General features: G+C 46.8%; 2 long non-coding RNA genes across 3 annotated transcripts; one reads left to right on the forward strand and one right to left on the reverse strand.

Annotated features, from left to right (window-relative positions):
* Positions 1 to 183: 183 nt before the first annotated feature.
* Positions 184 to 20502, reverse strand: LOC148001472 (uncharacterized). Of its 2 annotated transcripts, XR_015637175.1 has the most exons (4): positions 20327 to 20502; positions 19690 to 19765; positions 4039 to 4165; positions 184 to 727 (listed from the first exon to the last, which is right to left on the reverse strand). It is a non-coding gene; the product is annotated as an uncharacterized LOC148001472 (long non-coding RNA). The 2 variants fall into 2 exon arrangements; XR_015637174.1 differs by lacking the exons at positions 184 to 727; positions 4039 to 4165 and adding an exon at positions 17775 to 19153 and having other exon boundaries at positions 19492 to 19765.
* LOC102549056 (uncharacterized) lies at positions 1589 to 3910 on the forward strand. Its single transcript, XR_015637176.1, has 3 exons — positions 1589 to 2379; positions 2605 to 2676; positions 3147 to 3910. It is a non-coding gene; the product is annotated as an uncharacterized LOC102549056 (long non-coding RNA).
* Positions 20503 to 20521: the final 19 nt, after the last annotated feature.

Below are 20521 nucleotides of genomic sequence, written 5' to 3' on the forward strand. Positions count from 1 at the left end.
CAAGAAGTATGACACACAGATACAGCTTGGCATCCGCTCTCCCAATGCGCCCACTTTGAAAGTCTCTTGATTCTTCACAGGCTTTTGCTAATTTAAGACGCCTCCATGGCTTGGCAAATGTTGAGCTTCTCCACTAGAGAGGAACTAGCTTGGAGAGGCTCCAGGGGAACAAAGGCCTCATTAGGATCAATCATTTATTCCGAGTACACATGGCCAAAAAGCTTTATTGACGATCTTATATACAACGCAGTGGTAATTAAGACTATAATGCAAATGACTTCAGCTTAGCAACTCCCTCCGTAAAAAGAAATTTACTAAATTAAGTCTGAGGTTTCTGAAATTAGGTCTTTAAAAAAAATCCCCTCTGTTATAATTAACCCCTCTCCTCCCTGCCATCCACCCCCTTGTTGATGAAATTAGTTTAAAATCCAAGCCACAGTTGGTGGTGCTGTGCACTGGTACAGTAGCACTGGCTCTTGGACATTCTGGTCTGTGATCTATCCAGGGAAGCCAGCGGGAGGGCAGGGGTCTTCAAGGCCAGTTAGAGGAGGAGAAAGTCCCGTCGGCAGAGAAGAGGCCAGTTAGAGGAGAAAGTCCCGTCGGCAGAGAAGAGGCTTTTCAGCTGGCGTCTGTTCTGTTTCTCTCAAACCTGACACAAATTAGCTTCCTTTTTAAAGAAGAAATGGCTGACCGCTTTGTTGCTCTGAAGGTGCGGGGGAGATCCACGCTGCAGAGGTCAAAGAGACAACGCTTAAACCATATAATCTGGGACCCCAGACCCTGTCCCCTGAGTTGCAACGGTCGCTGGCCTCAGCTCCTCTCTCCTGATCTGCCCCAGCAGAGGGCAATGCCCCCCCCCCCACCTCTGCCTGCCAAGAGCCCTGCTGAACTCTGGCCTGAGACAACTGTACCAGGAGCTCCAGCCTCCCTAACTTTAACCCCAGTTTGTCGTCACAACTGAAAAGGGACTGAAGTTGTCCTGAGCGTGACTTTCCTTCCAGAAGAACACATCAGCCTCTTCTATTTGGATGAAAAGACTTTGGGAACCACATGACTTGGTCAGAGCCGACCGCACGGCACCTCTCAGTGTTTAAAACCTTGAGGAAGGCTTAACAGCAGAGTATCTGAGGTCAGAGGCGAGCAGAATGAATTAATGACTCTTGTCCAAAACTTGCCCACCTCTGAGTGGGACAGGAAAGGGCTTTCCTCCCAGAAGTTAATGTGAAGATCCTGTGGTCGGTCGCCAGCTTCCTTCGGCTGAGTCCTCTCAGCCGGCCCTGCACACTGACTGGAGAACCTGTGTCAATGAGCCTGTGTCACACTGCTGCAGGCCAGATCCACCTTTGCAATACCACACCATCCCCGTGTACAGCACCTTCGGCCTGCACCCGCTGAATTTAGCTGAGTGACTTTCATCCTAGTCAGTCGATGTCCAGCGTAAACACCGCCCCGCCAGCAAGACGGAACTCCCTATCAAACACCACATCTGGCCCCGGCACATCTAAACTGCTTGCTACACTCCCTGTGCTGGCTTTGCCTTCCCAAGACATCTGATGGCTTTTACTCTCACCTGCCCTAACTTCCACTCCACCCTTTTCTCTTGCAATGCCATTTGTGCTCCACGGTCAGTGGAAACCACACGGCCAAAGCCTCACTCTTCCTTTGACCTGTCACAGCAGGGGGTCCTGGTCCTGTGATTTCCTCTGTAGATTCCCTGCATGTTTATCTACTTCTCTTTCACTGGTCGAACTCCATGAGGACAGCAGCCAGGTCCCCTGCCTTTCACACAGCTCACCGGGTCAGTTTCAATGCGACTTTATAACCGGAGAGAGCTCAAGATGGGATACTGGCCTGAGAGACTCCACCCCACTCAATGAGACCCCAATAAAAAGCTTTGCAGAGCACCTGGCTCTGAGTCCTCTTATCTGAAGTGGACTAAAAACATAAACATCACCTTGGCTCTTGGAGATTTTTATATTCAATACTTTCCAGCCACTCAGCTATTGCAGACGACTAGATGACCTTCCTTGTCTAATCAAGTGAGAGGCTCCTATATTAAAACTCAATGGCAAATGCTCAGCTTGACTCCATGTCTTTGAGACACGGAAGGAAGTGTCCTTTGCAGTGATAAGCCACAGGGTGTAACTCGCTGAGACCACGTGAGGAGCTGATGAACGAGAAGTCCAGCCTGTTTAAATGCTAGTGAGCAAACCGCAGGAGAGCTCTGAGATCGGGCACACATCTCAGTAGTGAGGGCCTCCCCCAGGAATCACTTTTTCTTGATGGTCTTGTGTGCTGGCTACACGTGAGTTCGTTTTGGAAGAAGGACTCTCAGTTGAGAAGATGTTCTCACCAGGATGGCTTGAGGGCAACCGTGTGGTAAGTTTTCCTGATTGATGGCTGATATGGGTGGGCCAAATTCACTGGGGGAGGAGTCATCCCTGGGCTGATGTTCTTGGGTGCTATAAGAAGTCAGGCTGAGCAAGCCAGCAAGCAGCACTCTTCCATGGCCTCTGCATCAGTTCCTGCCTCCAGTTTCTGACAGGACTTCCCTGGATTGATGAACTATAGCCTATAAGATGACATGACCCCTTTCCTCCCCAGGCAGCTGTCAGTCATGGTGATTTATGACTGCAACCTCAACTAAGACATCCTGTTCCAGGATCAAAAGTGGAGGTAAAGCTGTCTAGTCTTCGGGATGACCTGCAGAGAGAAACAGTAGCAGCATCAAGGCAGAGGGATGAGTAAACTCAGAAGTGGCCCTAGCTTTCCAGGTCACATGGCCTCCAATGAGTTCCAGCCTCACTAAGACCGTTTCCTCACCACTTCAAGGGAGGGGTAGTGATCATCTGATAAACACAGAGTGAACATCAGACAAGAGCCAGACGAGAGCACCAGAGTCATTTCTCCGTAGTCTTGGCTGTGGCTGTGCTCACTAGCGGGAGGGGAGGTGAGAGCCGCTGCTCAGAATGAGGGAAGATCCCCCAGGTCCAGGAGCAGAAGAGCGAGCCCTCCCTGGGGGACTCAGGACCAAGCTGTTGAATTGTTTAAAAAGCTTTGACAAAGCCGAGGAAGGGTAGAGGCAAGATACCCGGTAAGAAAGTTTCATTGCCTTTTACAATGATAATTCCCATTGTGTTATCTAGATCCATTATCCCATTAGACCCTCAAAGCAACTCCAGGGAAGGATAAAAGGAAAAGATCATGCCTGATTCATGGATTATGGAATCCATGAGCGGGTGAAGCCATTTGACTGAGGCAGTTGGAATCCAACAGACATTTTTTCAAGAAAACCTTGGTGGAGAGAAGTGGGGAGAAAGATACACATTTCTCCCACCAGCTGGAGGAGCGCCATCTGCTGCTCTACACCCCCAGGCCTACAGCTCTCCTCAGGTCTACAAGGACGGACATTCTCCCCTGCACATGGAGTGCAGAGGGTTCCCCACTCCGTTGCTCATCTCTAAACTGGAAAGTTCCGGTTTCTCTGGAGACTCAGTTGTGTCCTGTGATGTTTCTCTGGAAGCTGTCTTACGAAAGACCGTGTAACGTTTTGTGGGAGCGGACAGTTGAGAGGGCAGGTGATGCTTAGGAAGAAGATAACTCCACAGACAGTGAGAGGACGCTCTTGCACTGGTTCACCTTGCAACGCTTTGCTGGTCTTGACTGATCTCTACTTGTAATTTCATGGAGAGGAACTCGCCAAAGAACTTCTCGTGGTGTTCCGGTTGCTTCTTGCCACTTCTGACTGGAGCTGATTCAGCGGGGCCTCATTGTTTCTTCTGGGTTGAGCTGCTGCCACTGACTTGTGTTTGGTGTTTGTGACTGGACTGGACTATGGCCTCTGATTCGTGTTTGGAATCACCCCCCAAAGAACTACTTATAAATACCCACATTTTTCATTTTCTATTAACCTTTCTTCGTTCCTAACTTCGGTCGGTGGGCTAGAAAGGAAGTTAAAGCATTTAAGAACCCGTATCACAGTAGGCTTTGAACACCCTAAACCTACACACCCCTCCCTCCATCGGTGTCTCCTCTCACCTCACCATAATTGGAACTCCAGGGCGGACGCCTTAGCACTTGTCCTAGAGCGAGGCTCTTTCCCATGGTGCTTCCTGTCGCTGATGGTGACCGTGTGTTGACGAGTGCATGTTTTAGCTGGGTCCGTCTGTCCCAACCCATAGGAACATCAACGGAGACCCCGGAGAGGGGAGTGGGATGGATGGGACAAGAGGAGCAAGAAATGGAGACAAGACAGTATTCTGATCAAGTCTCATTTAAACAAGCAAAAATCACTTGCTTATCAGCAGAAAAATCACACAACACAGACTGGTTTTCAGGGTAATGATAAGAAAAACATACGTCACATCAGAAACCGATGGCATAAGTTTTGATTTCCCAAAAACTTTTTATTTACAATAAGCTTCAATTTCCTGAAGTTCTAACTAACAATAGAGTGAAACTAATTCTTGTGTAGATGCAAGCTACCAGGAAGTCTCCAGTATTCTTGGTTGGTGGTAACCCCCACGTACATTACTTGGAAACAAGGGCCCATGAAGCGGAAAACACCCAGCTCAGGGAAAGAGAGGCATAAGCAGGCCGGGTGACCCCCGACAGCCATCAGCAGAGGTAACTCCTAGGAGGTACATCTCATCTATCCTTCCTCCTGTGTGTTTCCAGTGTGTGGCATCCAATGAACATTTATTTGGAGAGTGAATCTGTGAGATGTGTGTCTATGGGGCAGGCCTCGGTCCTCCTGCCATGCACCACAGCCAGCGACGTTCCCAGTAAGAACCTGGCCAGAAGGGACTCTTGCAGTCTATGCACGGTTTAATTTTTTTATGAAGTGAGTTATTCTGGTGATCAGAACAGGCTAAAAGTAAATTTTCAAGTCTGCCAAAACTGGTTATGACTCCAAGGTTAATTAGTTATGCCTTAAAAATCATAATTTGGAATAGAATGTATTTCATGTGTGTCTTTATTCAAAGTACTTAAGCACCAGAAGTTCAATTGAGGTTCAGGAAAATGGATGCTGTTATGGTTAGAATGCTCTTTGCCCCAGCGCTGTGACTTCAGTTGCAGAACACAGCAGAGAACGTGGGTTGCAGAGACAGCTCCTTCTCAGAGGGGAGGGGCCTTGCGGGTCTGACTGACAGTCCTACTGAGATATGCCAGGGAGGCCCTCTAGATGCCAGCCCCCCTCTCTACCACCTTCCTCCAGATTCCTGCTTCAAGCCACGTTCTTCCCGGAGTAAGAAAAGGACATTTAGTGGTGCAAAGCACATCTTTTTAAAAGCCTGGAAAGCTAGAGGTTTGTTTGTTCAGAGGTGGGTTTGAGAGAATTTTCCCAGGGGATGACAATTTTATCTACCACTCTCTGCCATGGTGCCATGTCTTAAGTCATTTGTGCTGTTCATATTAATCTACTTTCTGTGGCTATGACAAAGGTTTAGAGGCTGGGGCCTTTACAAAGGAGAGAGGTTCGTTGGGCTCACGGGTTCAGTGGCTGGAGAGTATAAACAGCATCTCACAGAAGCCTTCTGGCTGTGCCGTGACACGGCAGAGAAAGGGAGGAGCAGCTACACAGACGGGACATGTGTAGCTCACCTCTGTGAGCTCACCTCTGTTTTAGCATTCAGTTTTGTGAAAACGAATTGGGGTCCCTTGAGAGCTACATCAGTCCCACCAAGGGCTGCATCCTGGAGAACCTGACTATGCCCCCATGGTGGGTGCCAGCTCCTAAATGAGAGCAAGCTTCTAGCTCATGAGCCTTGGAAGACAAGTGCCATGCAATGGTTCTGGAGGCTGGGAAGTTCAACACTGAGGGGTTGGTATCTGTGATATTCTTGCTGTGTCGTCCCATGACAGAAGGAAAGATGACAGAGACGAAAGGTGACAGAGACTCACCCCTTTATGAGGACCTGTAGCCACCAACCTACTCCTCTAACAACTCATGGGGGCAGAGCCTCATTGCAGAAAATCACCTCTTGAGGGCACTACCTCTTTGAGCCATTATAATGCCAGAGCCTTGTTCGTTTAAGTTGGGGCATACACACATTCAAACCACATCATGTGATTAAACCGCATCACGTGTCTCTGTCTCAGTGCTTGCTTCTCCCTGGGGAGGGTCACTTAGTATTAAAGAAAATGTGTTAAAGAGCTTTGGCTGGATCTGGAGACCATGACATAAAGGGTGTAGTAATGACAGAAATACCATGAGACCCACCCTGACTGGGCAAGCTCAATGACCACATTCTAGTGATTTTCAGCTTCGGTGGACTTTTGCTTGTTAACCTGTAACTGGGTTTTGAACCTGGGAGTAGAAGTGAGGGATATGACAAGGTAGTTTTAAGCAAATAAATTTCCAGAAAGTCAGGACAGAATGTTCCCTCCTGAATTCAGGGTTTGAGTGGCCTGGGAGATGTGCACACAGATGAGAAGAAGTGAACTTAACTGTGGGCTCTCCCTTCTGTAGGGCCACTATAGAAATCCAGGGAATTAGGGAAGTGTGTAATGAGCAAAGGACTGCCTCTTTGAAATGATTCTGATGGGTGCATAGATGGAAGGACTGACGGACGGACAGACAGACGGATGGATGGATGGGTGTATGTATGTATGACTAAATGGATGGATGGACTGATGGACAGACAGATGGATAGATGGATAGATGGATGGATGGATGGATGGATGGATGGATGGATGCATGACTAAATGGATGGATGGACTGATAGACGGATGGATGGATGGATGACTAGGTGGGTGGATGGACTGATGGACAGACGGATGACTAGGTGGATGGATGGACTGATGGACAGACAGATGGATGGATGGATGACTAGGTGGATGGATGGACTGATGGGCAGAGAGACGGATGATGGATGGACTGATGGACAGAGAGACGGATGGATGAATGGATGGATGGATGGATGGATGACTAGATGGATGAACTGATGGACAGAGAGATGGACGGACGGACAGATAATGGATGGATGGGTGGATGGATGGATTCATCTGTGGCAGAAACTGTTGGTACCTTGCCCGTTATTTGAAAGACTGCTCACCCCTCCATGCCTACCACTGTCTCTGACCTGTTTCAAGTTTTTATTCATGGAAAGACAGGAAAGAAGAGTTAATGTCCCAGAAGCAACCTTCAACTTATGTTGCCTGGGACCCTAGTGTCCTTGCATTTCTTCAGCCTCTGTGTGATGGAATTAGTTGCCATCAGCAGCCACCATTTTGAGCTCAACCTATATGCTCTTCCCTTAGTCGTGCGATTCCAGTGTCTCCTACACATGCCTTCTAAGTAAACTGATAGTTCTCAGACCTACGCTTCTGGGGAACCTAAATTCAAATAACTGATGCTCTGAGCATGTGACGGAACAGTCCCCAGGGACACCCTGACTCTCTGCCTCCTAAAACCAAGAATAGTCTAGTTAGGTGAATAGTCTAGTTAGGTGAATAGTCTAGTTAGGTGAATAGTCTAGTTAGGTGAAAGCTGCAGTTGTAGCTGTGTGCATTGCCCATCAAAGCAAGGTAGGAAGCTTAGCCTTGGTCAGCACAGACTCCTTTGTATGTCTTTGTCTTAAATTTTGATGTGCTGCATTGTAGTAACTTCTTGAGTAACATCTGCTCAACTCTCATCTTACTAAGTATCTAAGGAAGCTCGGCTGCTGCTCTGACCTAGAGTTAACACTGTATCAGCCCCGCAAACCTGTTTTTGCAGCATGTGTTTCCTTCCCACCCTTCTTCAAACAACCGTTTTGCTACCTCAGGTAGCTGACTCCAAGAATGAGATCTTGTTACTTTTTCTCTGATTATGCAGTGTCTAAACTCTGCCAGGCCCAGAGAATAGAGGTGGGCGATTCAGTGACTTGTGGAAGGGGGCTTTGGCCCCTGCTATTGATCAGGATCACTCACAGAGCTTACACCGTGTGTGGGATTCCTGGGTCCCACCCCAGAGCAATTGCAGGCAGTGTCCAGGCAGCAGCATCCAGGTGGCTCTGATGTGCAGCCAAGGTGAGGATCAGACAGTGAGGGGGAGAGGGAAAGAGGAAGGAGGAGGGGGAGGGGAAGGGGGAGCGGGAGTGGGAGAGGGAGATCAAGCTGTGAGTGCCACACCACAGCTCTGGACAAGGAGGAAAAGCTAAACACACCGTCCTAGCAGCCCCAGGTGACAGCACATAGTGATCATACGGTCACTGCACCTGGCCCGTTCCTTGCTTCCTACTTACAATGTCCTCATTTATCACTCCATGTATTTGGGCCAAGACCCTGCAGGAACCCCTTAGCAACCTGCAGTCCCCAACCCGGCCAAGCCCTTTCTCCTCTCCGGACAGGTCACATTCCTATTTTCTCATTTGCACGTTTGAGTAATGGGGCCTTATATATTCTCATTTTCCTGCATTTTAATGTCCACATCTCCAATCTGTGTGATTTCTGCTCTTCAGTCATTTCCTCAGCCATGGTGAGTGTGGTTGCCACAGTTCTTGGATGTAATTCTGAGGTATTCTTTATGCCCAGCAACAAAGAAAGCAAATTGGAGCCTGCATGCCGTGACACACAGCTGTGGCCGGCTGTTACTGAATTACACACTGGCCCTTGGCATGCTGAGGGCCCTGGAGAACTTCTTTAAGCCTGATAATCTTCCCTCATAAAACCTGGAGAAACCACAATGACCTTTTGCGACTCTAGGCCACAGAGACATGGCTTATGTAGGTCAGAAGGAACTGAGACATTTGATAGTCGGTATTGACACCCATTTGGTTTTGTCCGAGGAGACAGTTTAGTCTGCAGCTTTTTTACAAATTCTTTTCTTTTTCTTTTTCTTCCTTCTGATAAGACAAGATTTCTATGTAGCTTGGGCAGCCCCAGAACTTGAGAACCTCCTACCTCAGCCTCCTGAGGCGGGGATTACATAAATGGGTATGTGTCATTTAAACGAGAGCTTGGACTAGCTACATCACTCAGTGGATTGAGTGCTTTCCTGGGTCTGATCCCCAGTACCACCCAAAACCTGGCTTGGGAGTGCATCTCTAATCTAATCTAGTATTGGGGAGGTAGGGCATTCTCAGCTGTCCACATAGCAAGTTTGAGGCCAGTTTTAGCTTTACCAAACCCTGTCAAAAAATTGTCAGTTTTATGCTCCCCCTTCTCCAGAACCCCAAACGCAGTTCTCTTGATCTGTGGGATGAAGGTTAAACTCTGGGTTCCTTCTCTCACTTTTCTTGTCCTTCCACTTCTGACCCCTGTCATTACCAGATATGGTTCCCCGGGCTTGGGAAACAAAGTAGTCTGAATCCTGGAGTTCATCGATTCTTCAGAAAGAAACAAGAAAAGAGCTGATGTGGGTTCTTGGTAACCCACAAAACCCCAAGCAAACATCTAAAAGAGCGCACCTGCAGACCAAGCTTGGTTAGCTGGGAATGTGATCCTTTTCTTTCCCCAAATTCTTAAAAAGTCCCAGAAGTGGCTGTCTGTCTGTCAGGCCTCCCTAGCATCAATACAGGCAGCTGAAGGAGCAAGGGGAAGATTCCACGGGGATCTGCACCTCCTGGAGTGTCTCAGGAAAAGAACACAGAGTCCTGTGACTGAATTCCGGCAACAGAACGGAGCTCTGGCTATGCATGGAGTCGTGAGGGAGGTCGCAGAGAGAGGGGACGAGCACTGACTGACAGCTGGCCTGTGCCTGGCACGTGGCAGACCCTTTGCTCATGCTGAGAGCCTAGAGAGCAGCTGCAGGGCAGGGCAGACAAGGAAGCAACTACCACATAGAAGCTACCCCGGACAAAGTTCCTGCGACTCACGCTTAAGGGGAAGAATGACTCCTTACATCCTCGTGACAATGGCTGCCGGTCGTGTCCCGGTATTTCACTTTTCTTTTCCTTTAGCTGCACATCCCCATCCACAAGAATCTTCTGTGCTCATGAAAATTCTAAATCTACATTCTCCAACACAATGGCCATAGATGCTCAAAATGGGGCCAGTCTGAATGGTGAATGGAACTTCAAATGTTAATAAACTATTTAAATTAAATTAGCCACATGTGACTAGAGGGTACTTTATTAGACAATGGGTCTTTTGCTTGCTTGCTTGCTTGCTTGCTTGCTTGCTTGCTTGCTTGCTTGCTTGCTTTGTTTGGCACTCCACCTCTGACCCACACACTCTGGAAACCCAGACTGTATCTCTGCACTTGTTCTAATTCTTAGCTAGATACACAGTCATCTAAAATAAAGACTACATTTTCAGTGGCTCTCGGGAATGTGGGACGTTTTGGTTCATAGATGTTAGAGTGAGAGACGAAGACGATTTCCAGATTGTGTCCCAAAGGGAATTTTATACCTACTCCATGTGTGCATGAACATCTAGAACCAGGAGTTGAAGAACACAGAGAGGGCACAGAACCATAGAATTAAAGATGCCCAGATCCCTGATGACGATCTCACACAGTGGCATCTGACCCTAACACTGAAATCTGCATGTAGGAGAAACTGAAATTCCATTTCACTTAAGGACCTGCTATTTTGTATGTCTGGGACACTGGGTCACACTTATCTCCAACCCCAGCTAATATATTATCCTCCTGTCTCTTACAGAGATGGGCAGAAACAAATGTCCTAGTCCAATTGTAACTGTGACTTCAGAGTTCCTGTCTTATGCAGCTTAGGGGGCCTCTGCTGAGGAGATGAACTGGTGTTTCCTATAAGGGAGGGATCCAAGCACCATGCGTAAGGAGAAGACTTAGCAATGATGACTGAGAAATAGTATGAAGATGAGACTAAAGAGCTCAGCAGTGGTGGCGCTTGTCTTTAATCCTAGCACCCGAGAGGCAGAGGCAGGTGGATCTCTGAGTTCGAGGCCAGCCTGGGTATGGGGTTTGGGGGGAGTAGGGATAAGCAACCAGTGATTCTCAACCTTCCTTATGCTGTGACCCTTTAATATAGTTCCTGATATTGTGGTGGCACCGCCCTCCATGCACCATAAAATTATTTTCCTTGCTACTTCATAATTTAATTTTGCTACTGTTATAATTATAATATAAATACCTGATATTTGACCCCTAAGAAAGGGTTGTCCAACCCCAAAAGGGGTTGTGATTCACAGGTTGAGAACAGGTGAGCTAGATGTCTCTATCCTTGGTCCATATACCTCCTTATCAACTCAGCTACAAGATACACAAAGCTCAATTCATAAATGTGCAGTCTTTCTGAAACACTTTGATATTTTTAGTAGTTTATATTTCTGGCAAATGGGAACATAGTGTAATCTGAGCAGAAGCTGGTCGTTTTGAACCTTCGCTGCCGCCTTACTGACTGCGTATCTCTTTAGTGCCTGCACTCAGCCCTGGAGTTTGGAGGACGACTGTATTTATTTAGATGCACACATGTTGTGCTGCACATATATGTCACCAGCACTATTCAGAACACAGGACATCCTGATTGGAGACTGTATGAAGTGTGTTTCTGTGTCCTTCTGGGGTTAATACTAGGGACCTGCATATGTCCCGGCTTGCATCCTCACTACAAACCCTGCCAAGTAAACACAGACCTAGTGGTTCTGAAAGAAGTAAGTTTCCTCCATTTTAACTAAGCAATCTCTCTCAGAATCTGGAAATTACCTGGTATTATTGGCTTCACATCACCCAAAATACTTCAAAATAATGATATTAGCTGTAAGGGGAAGAGGTTCAGGATTGTTCTCTCGTGAAGATCCTTCTGTTAAATGTGTGACACACTTTCAGTTCTGTATCTTAGTGTCTGTTGAACCTATTTCACATCACTGTCGGGGAAGAAGGACACAAGCGTTGGGTATAGGATTTTGTTGCAGGCAAAGTGTTCCAGAGAAGAAAGAATCAAGGAGCTTGTAATTTCATCTCTGAAGACCTGTAGAGGTTTCCTTAAAAAGCTCCTTGGTGAGAAGTATGACTGCTGTATGGACAGGGTGTTCCCCAGAGCAGAACCTGTACAGCATTGTCACCCATGGACGGGGGTCCCCAGAGCAGAGTCTATGCAGAACCATCACCCATGCTCAGCCTGCTGGCAAAACACGGTTTCCCAGATATGATGGGATAGTGAGAAATAACATTTACAATATGTGAGTCTAGCCAGTTTGGAGCAAGAATTGGCACATTCACACTTCAGCCTGCTGCTGGCAGAAACCAGGCAGAGAAGGTTTAAGCAGAAGGAACCTGATATCTTCACTCACCATGGTTCTTTCTGGGACAGAATTAAAGGTTGCACAGTTGGCTTTTTTAATGAGCATTTTCTCTTAACATTGTAGGGTTTTGCACAGAATTACCCAGAGGCATAAAAAAAATGACCTTTATTCCTGTAAGGTAGTCCTATGACTGAAACCACAGTGGTCAAGAGGCAGACAGGAAACTCCTTGTGCTAAGTTTTCTTTCCCTCTGAGGGAGAAACTGTTGCAACACCTCAGAGGCATGATTAAAATGTGTTTATTTTAAATGGGAGTTATGGAGAACCTGGAGATTGGAATCTTAGAAAGAGAAAAAGTATCCTGACGAAGGATAATAAGCCCAAACTCAGAGCACTCTTGGACTCAGACTTTTCAGCCCTACGTGCCCAAGTGCGGAGTGGACAGACCCTGTGCCCACATCGTCTCCCTCACTGGACTACACAGAGCATCCAACATGCCTGCCGCTCTCCTGGAGATAAGGAGTCATCTGGATGTGGCAGTCCATCATGGCCAATTTTCAAATGTCAGAGCCCGAGAAGTACTGAGAGGTAAGCTTTGAACATAGAACCTTAGTGAAGGAAAGAGACACAAGAGAGGGCATCGTAGGACGACAGAGCAAAGGAGACAACATGACAGGGCCCCGGGGAGCCAGGAGAGCTAGCCAGGAAGTGGGGCAAAACACACTAATTCTTGGTCACATCTCTTCTTTTTAGAAGTTGTTATTAACATGCGTTACTTATACATAATGCACAGTGGCTTTTAAGTGGGCATTTTCGTGCATGTGTGTGTATTAGTGTCCTCTTTTGTCCTCCTCCTAGTCCCCTTGATACCTATCTTTGCAATCAGCTCCCCTCCTCCTTTCATAACCTTTTTTTGTAAACAAATGGCTTTCATTAGCATTGCTTATAGGTGCACAAGCAAAGGGTTATTTACAAGAGCACCGGCACCTTTCTAGTGGCTACATCACTGAGAAGTGTATCTCATCCTCTCACAGCAACCTCTGTCTGTCCATCCTCAGAGACAGGTCTCTTAGTGCCTTGCAAATCCTCCAGCAGGGGCCTCGTGAGCCCCTACCAACTCCATGAGGTCTCCTGGGCAAGCCCAGTTGTGTGCCAGTCTTCTGCACATCTGCTACGTCATGCCCTGAAGAGAGTCTCCCCGCCATTCCAGCCCATTCTTTGCAGCTCTTACGTTCATTCTCCCCGCTCTTTCATGGTACTCCCTGGGCCTGGAAGGGGGTGATACAGATGTCTCGTTCAGAGCACAGCATTCAATAGTCTTTTGTTCTCAACATTTGAGCAACTGTGAGTTTCTCTGCCCAAAGGAAGCTTCTCTGACTAGAGTCGACAACAGCGCCCATCTATGGCCATAATTGCAACGAGATGCCACATGGCCACTCAGCAAAGCGACAGTATTTTTTTTTAAGTTCCCCTGGACAGTGAGTGATACAGGCACTTTCTGTAAACAATCTTTTCATAAAGTCTGTCCCGAAGCCTGCAAACCGAACTGGTGAGACTCTCCCTGTCCCCATCACAAAGCCCCGCCTGCTGGCTTTTGACTATTCACGGGAGCACAGGACAAGAACAGCACTGGTAACTGTTTCACGGAAACTATGGCCTCACTGTGACCCTTAGCCCTAATCTGCTTGCTCGAGGCATTTTCCACAGAGCTGTCTCCACAGCTAGCTAAGGGGGGAGCATTTCCTCTCCGGCCTCACCCTGAAGAGGAGCAGGGCAAGATCAGTGAGCAGAACTGTCCCCGTGCACATAGTAAGCCCAGGAATAATCTAGAACTGCAGGGATCCATAGAGGTCTGTTTGGCATCCTCTCCTCAAGGTCTATGGTGAGTGAGTCCCGTGCAGAGCCATCAATCACTCTGCGGACCTGGTCATTTGCCAACTATTTGACCAATCACAGTACTCCATAGTGGGTGGAAGCTTCCAATTGGCTGGGAGCCCTCCAGAGCTAAAACAAGCCTACTTTCTAGTATGTTGAGCTTTTAGGCTCTTGCCAGCACTTTAATATACCTGAGCCCCAAAGCACAGCCTTAAAATAGAGACAATGTAGACAGTAGCCATGACATGGATGTGTAGCTATTTCTTGCTTAAAATGAAAAACGTTCAAGTCTATTTTTCCCTTTCTGGGAAGCTGACCTAAACAAGTGAGGGTGTGCTATAAATGTCTTTCAAGACTTGACTTGCAGGTTCTAATTATAAGTAAGAAGACAATCCGATGTTTTTGAACTGTGCCTTCATTCCACAGCGCTCAGAGTCCCCACAGCTGTGAGCCACAGGTAGTAAGTACACTAGGCTGTATGGGAATGCAGACTCGAATTGTGCTTTCTTTGTTCTGAAGTCCCCTTGGGTGCCTGAGCCTTGGGCATCAGGGTGTGTGGGTGTTACCTGAGGGAGGAGCCCTCCCTGTTGGCTTTGGCTGGGCCTCTGTTGGGCCTTGAGTCAGAGGCCTCTTCACATGGGCTCCACCTGATGCTTTCCTGTCCACTGCTGTCATCTCACTCCCAGACTCCCAGGTGCCCTAGAGTGAAGTCAGCATCCTGCCAGTCGCCAGGAGAGGGGCGACACGACCTGGACATGGACAGGACTCCCTGCAGGTGCTGTGCACCTGAGCCTGCCCTCAGCAGACTCTCCGCCCCCAGCGTTCCTGCTCCAGGGCAGGACAGGCTCAGACTTGCTCTTGAGTCTGTTTATTTTTTGCTGTGCTAAATCACACAAGAGGCTCTGTGTGGTCTCAGGGTCCCTTTAAGGTTAAATTTCTGATTCCACAGAAAAGAAATACTATAAACAGACCTTGGGGATTGAACCTAGGACCTCGTACATGGAAGACAGGTGCTCTACCGTTGAGAAACATCTTCCTAGACTCTTGAGGTTGACAAATTTGAGATAGAATCTTGCTAAATCGCTGGTTTTGAACTTGTGATCCGTCTGCTTTGGCTCCCAGATAGCTGGATTTCAGGTCTGTGGCACCGGGCCCTCCATAAACTGGATTTTAAGGTGAGGCCTCTCCTTTCAAGCTCAGACGAACTATGGCGGACAGCATGATCAAGCCCCTTTCTGTTTCTCCCTTCGGAGCGTGCTGACTCCGGTCTCTAGCACTCCCATAGCCCTGCCCCCAATAGCAGGAAGAGGAGGAACAGCTGAAGAAGGACACAGCCTTGTTGGGACTTCTTTCTCTTCTTCAGAGTCACCCTCCTCCTCACCATTGTCACAAGGCTCTATCACTCATGGGGCCCAGATAGGAGTCAGTCCCTTTAAGTCATACTGGGTGCCTATGTTTCTTGGGTTTCTGGAAATCTAGCAACATCTCTGCTGGTTTACAACCAAGGTGACTACGGAGGGGCAGCATCCATTCCCCATGTGACATACAAAGCCCCCTGCCTTTGGCCCTTTGTGCCAGCCCGGCCCTCTCTCCTCACTGTGATCTGTTAGGCCATCCAGACTGGTCCTGTTCACTGGGACCTGAACTGAAGGCATCTACATTAGGCTCTTTCCCATTGCTGGGGGAGGAATGCCCCTTCATTCTCCAGTTTTGGGTGGAGGAGCTTTCTTCAAAACTCCTAACGCACGCGCACGCACACACACACACACACACACACACACACACACACACACACACGAGTTTTATTCAGCCATAAAGAACAACACTAAGTGATTTGCTTAATTGTGGATGGGACTGGACATAATGTTAAGTAAAATAAACCACAGTCAGAAAGCTGAACAGTGCATGTTTGTTCTCACGAATGGTAGAGAGATTGTGAAATATGCAAATGACAGAGAGTAGAGGGAGGACTGTTTAGGAAGAAGAGTTTCAGCGGGGGAGGGGGAAAGAAGGTGCCGACAGCATAGACAGAAACATGATCGAGGTACTTTGATATGCACTCATGGAAATGTCATTGTGGACTTCATTATTTTGTATGCTAATCAAAAATTTAACGATAAGATGAACGGATTAAATTTTAATGCATGAATTATTTCTTAGAATTTTGTTACTTATTGACGATTATGTATTTAGTTGTCATAAAATATTCTACATTTTTAATAAAATCGCATTTTTCCACTTTTAACATTAAATTTTTAATTTACTTAGAATTGTGTTTTTTGGCATGTGTGAAATGGGAATCCATTCGCTCTCCCCTATCCTTCCCTTGCTCCCCTCATATTGGTGTGACTAGCAAGGTTCTCCAGGTGCGTCCTTTCCTTACCAACCCATGTGTTCTTATCTATAAACTTTTCCTCATTTACTTCTAAACTCACTTCTAACCCACTGGTCTCTATCTGCCTGTCTTTCACTGCCCTGCATCTCTACTGTGAGCACTTCATAGTGATGGGTAACTCCCCATAGCACTTCATAGTGATGAGTAACTCCCCATAGCACTTCATAGTGATGGGTAATTCCCTATAGCTACTCATAGTAATGGGTAACTCCCCATAGCACTTCATAGTGATGGGTAACTCCCTATAGCTCCTCATAGTGATGGGTAACTCCTCACAGTGATGGGTAACTCCTCATAGTGATGGGTAACTCCTCACAGTGATGGGTAACTCCTCACAGTGATGGGTAACTCCTCATAGTGATGGGTAACTCCTCACAGTGATGGGTAACTCCTCATAGTGATGGGTAACTCCTCACAGTGATGGGTAACTCCTCACAGTGATGGGTAACTCCTCATAGTGATGGGTAACTCCTCACAGTGATGGGTAACTCCTCATAGTGATAGGGTAACTCCTCATAGTGATGGGTAACTCCTCATAGTGATAGGGTAACTCCTCATAGTGATGGGTAACTCCTCATAGTGATGGGTAACTCCTCATAGTGATAGGGTAACTCCTCATAGTGATGGGTAACTCCTCATAGTGATGGGTAACTCCTCATAGTGATAGGGTAACTCCTCATAGTGATGGGTAACTCCTCATAGTGATAGGGTAACTCCTCATAGTGATAGGTAACTCCTCATAGTGATGGGTAACTCCTCATAGTAATTGGGTAACTCCTCATAGTGATGGGTAACTCCTCATAGTGATAGGGTAACTCCTCATAGTGATAGGTAACTCCTCATAGTGATGGGTAACTCCTCATAGTAATTGGGTAACTCCTCATAGTGATGGGTAACTCCTCACAGTGATAGGGTAACTCCTCATAGTGATGGGTAACTCCTCATAGTGATGGGTAACTCCTCATAGTGATGGGTAACTCCTCACAGTGATGGGTAACTCCTCACAGTGATAGGGTAACTCCTCATAGTGATGGGTAACTCCTCATAGTGATGGGTAACTCCTCATAGTGATGGGTAACTCCTCATAGTGATGGGTAACTCCTCACAGTGATGGGTAACTCCTCACAGTGATGGGTAACTCCTCATAGTGATGGGTAACTTCTCATAGTGATAGGGTAACTCCTCATAGTGATGGGTAACTCCTCATAGTGATGGGTAACTCCTCATAGTGATGGGTAACTCCTCATAGTGATGGGTAACTCCCCTTTCCCCTAGCCCTGCAGGTTCCCCCTTTCTTCCTCTTTGTCTACATTTTATACAAAGCAGATGTTTTTCTGGACAATAGTCACAAAATACTCCCCAGAAACTTTACTCTCACAATATTGTGTCTTCTCATTTTTGAACATGACTTTTAAAAAACAATGGTCTTTCTCACCTGTCCTCCAAAGAACATACAGTGTTGTACCTTAGTATCCACAAAAGAGTGGACCCAGGGCCCTAAACATATAGGACCCCCATGGATGGTAGGACTCTTATATAAAATTGACCAGTTTTGCATATAATCTGAGTATTTTCCCATATGCTCTAAGTCATCTCTAGATTGCACCCAATAACATGTAAATTCCATGTAAATAACTACGATACCTCATAAGGAACAGTGGCAAGGAAAACGTTTCTGTGCATGTTCAACATAGACACAGCCATCTTCCTGCTATATAGTACATGTCAACAATTAAGTAAATTTTTTTCAAGTGTTTTCAATCCTCAGTTGATATGAACCTATGGATGTAAATGCCATGGACTGTGTGAGCCAACTAGCATCACGATGTGTCATCAACCTTTTACAGATAAGGCATATTTAACTGGGTCACTGGGTCTCACTCTGTACCCCAGGCTATCCCTGTACCTATGGTAATTCCCTTGCCTTAGCATCCAAAATGCTGGGATTTCAGGCGAGAAACACCATACCCAGTTCTATTTACAACTTGCCCAAGCACAGCACAAGTTTCGCTCGCTCGAGTTTCCCCTTTTCTTCTGATACTTAGCAATTCTTTTTACTTGGTTTCATGCTTGGTTATGCATTACCAACATTCAGTTGTATTTTGTCTGGAAGTCAACTGTCTGGAATGACTGAAGGTCTTCGGTGTGGTTTTTGTCTTTAACCAAAGATCTCCCTGGTTTTCTCATAATACTTAATCTAGTTTTTCTCATTAAGGGAGCTTCAGGAAGTAACATAGTTGCTGCTGCTGCTGTTGCTGCTTGCCCTCCTGGGGCTGACCATGGCTACCTGAGTAGAACTCATCCTTCTTTGGGGTTTGTTACTTATTTAAGTTCAGCAAGGGCTGGCTACCTCTCTCTCTTGGGTACACCACTACTCTGTTGTCTTCCAAGAGATGTTTAACAACAGCAGCATCGATAACGAACGTATGAAGGGATGAAATTAAGTTTACATAAATGTCTTTGTTACTTCCTTCATGGATGATGATAAAATTTAGACACATCTATGGCCACAGCCACGGGCAGACTTTCTCTGGGCCGCAGACCACAGTGTGCCACCCGCTTCCTTCCCTTTCTTCATAAACAAAAACTTCCATTAGCTCTGGAAGCTATCAGACAAATGTCTGTTGTGCTAAACTGGCTTTACCCTTTTCAGAAAAACTGCATACTTGTTAGAATTAATTTGCAGAGCTGTGATCCCAGCCAGCGACTGCACTCCGTGTTCAGCAAGCTCCTGCTGAGTAAGAAAAAAAAAAATGGTAGGCTTAACCTCATTGGTGAGAAAGTCAGACAATTTGCATAAAGTCCGAGGGGTTCTATTGCTGGCTGCATGTGCAGAAAAACTCCAGGCAAACAACTTTTGTTCTTGGGGGTGGGGGGGAATCAAACTCTTACAGATTCACTCTCCCCTCCATCCAGGGTGGAGAAGCTAGTGCATAAGTCGGAAAGGTTTCCTAACCGAGGAGGGTCTGCAGAGGACGCTTCACAGAGAACAGAAGTGAAACCAGACACCCTGACATCTTGAAGAGATAGGAAACCAATACAGTAAGCCCAAGATGTAATGACGGACTCTACCTCAGTGACCCTGAGCTAATTTCTGCTCTGTGGATTCAGCTCTGCATTTGGTGTCAGGATGGAAGTCTCAGGAAGTCCATGACATACAAGACATACCAAAAGAAACCATAGACTAGTGACAAGGTGAGGCGTCCTGGTTATAAACGACATTGAAGTGAAAGGTGAAAGAAACGAAATGACCCATTAAAGGGAGGCCACCTGGTATTTGGAGGGGCGGAAGCTGAAGAAGATGTGTTCATTTCTTGTCTTCCAGAGAAAGAAAATGGTCCCCAGCCTGGAAAGAGAATGGTGGGCGGGCTTTAGAAATCTCTGGGGCCCGGGGTAGGAACATCCCTGCTTCTTTGAAGGTGTTTCAGAGAAGCTCAGTGGTAACAGGGATGGATGTTACAGGGACAAGCTGCTAAGAACTGGGTCTTCCACTGCAAACGCCAGAAACCCCAGCCAAGAATTGAGCCATCATCCCCAACTTGGAACACAGGACACTATAAGAGGGTACCCCATTGTGTTGGAGGCTCAAGATCCTCTGAGGAAGTTCTGTTCTGTGTAAGATCCCTAAGTTTTCCTCATGACCAAAGGGGCGTATTCCCATCCTAGTTGTGAATATTCAAACTCATGTTGAGGTTTAATGCCCATTGTGAAGTATTAGACAGTGGGGGCTTTAATCAATGACTAGGACACATAGACTCAGCTTTCACAAATACTGTTAAATATACCCATACATTCACAAATTAATGGTTCTCTCAATAGTAAGTCTGCTGTAATGTCAATCTGACACTGGCTTTGAGCCCTGTTGTGAAAACTTTCCCTGGGGAAACCAGAACAAATATTTACTTACCCCAGAGAGGGCAACCATGACTGACCAAACTAACAATTCCACCCGAGTCTCGCTTGAAGCAATGAGTCCACTGGGTTTACTTACACAGCACGGGTGACCCCAAGGTAGCCACAGTACTAAAAAGGAAAACCCCACCCTGCACGGATACGACATCCCTGTAATTGCACAGTGGAGTCCCTCCTTCCGGTAGCTTTC

The sequence above is a fragment of the Rattus norvegicus genome, chromosome 14 (genome assembly GCF_021556685.1).
Source record: "Rattus norvegicus strain SHRSP/BbbUtx chromosome 14, alternate assembly SHRSP_T2T, whole genome shotgun sequence".
Taxonomy (NCBI): domain Eukaryota; kingdom Metazoa; phylum Chordata; class Mammalia; order Rodentia; family Muridae; genus Rattus; species Rattus norvegicus.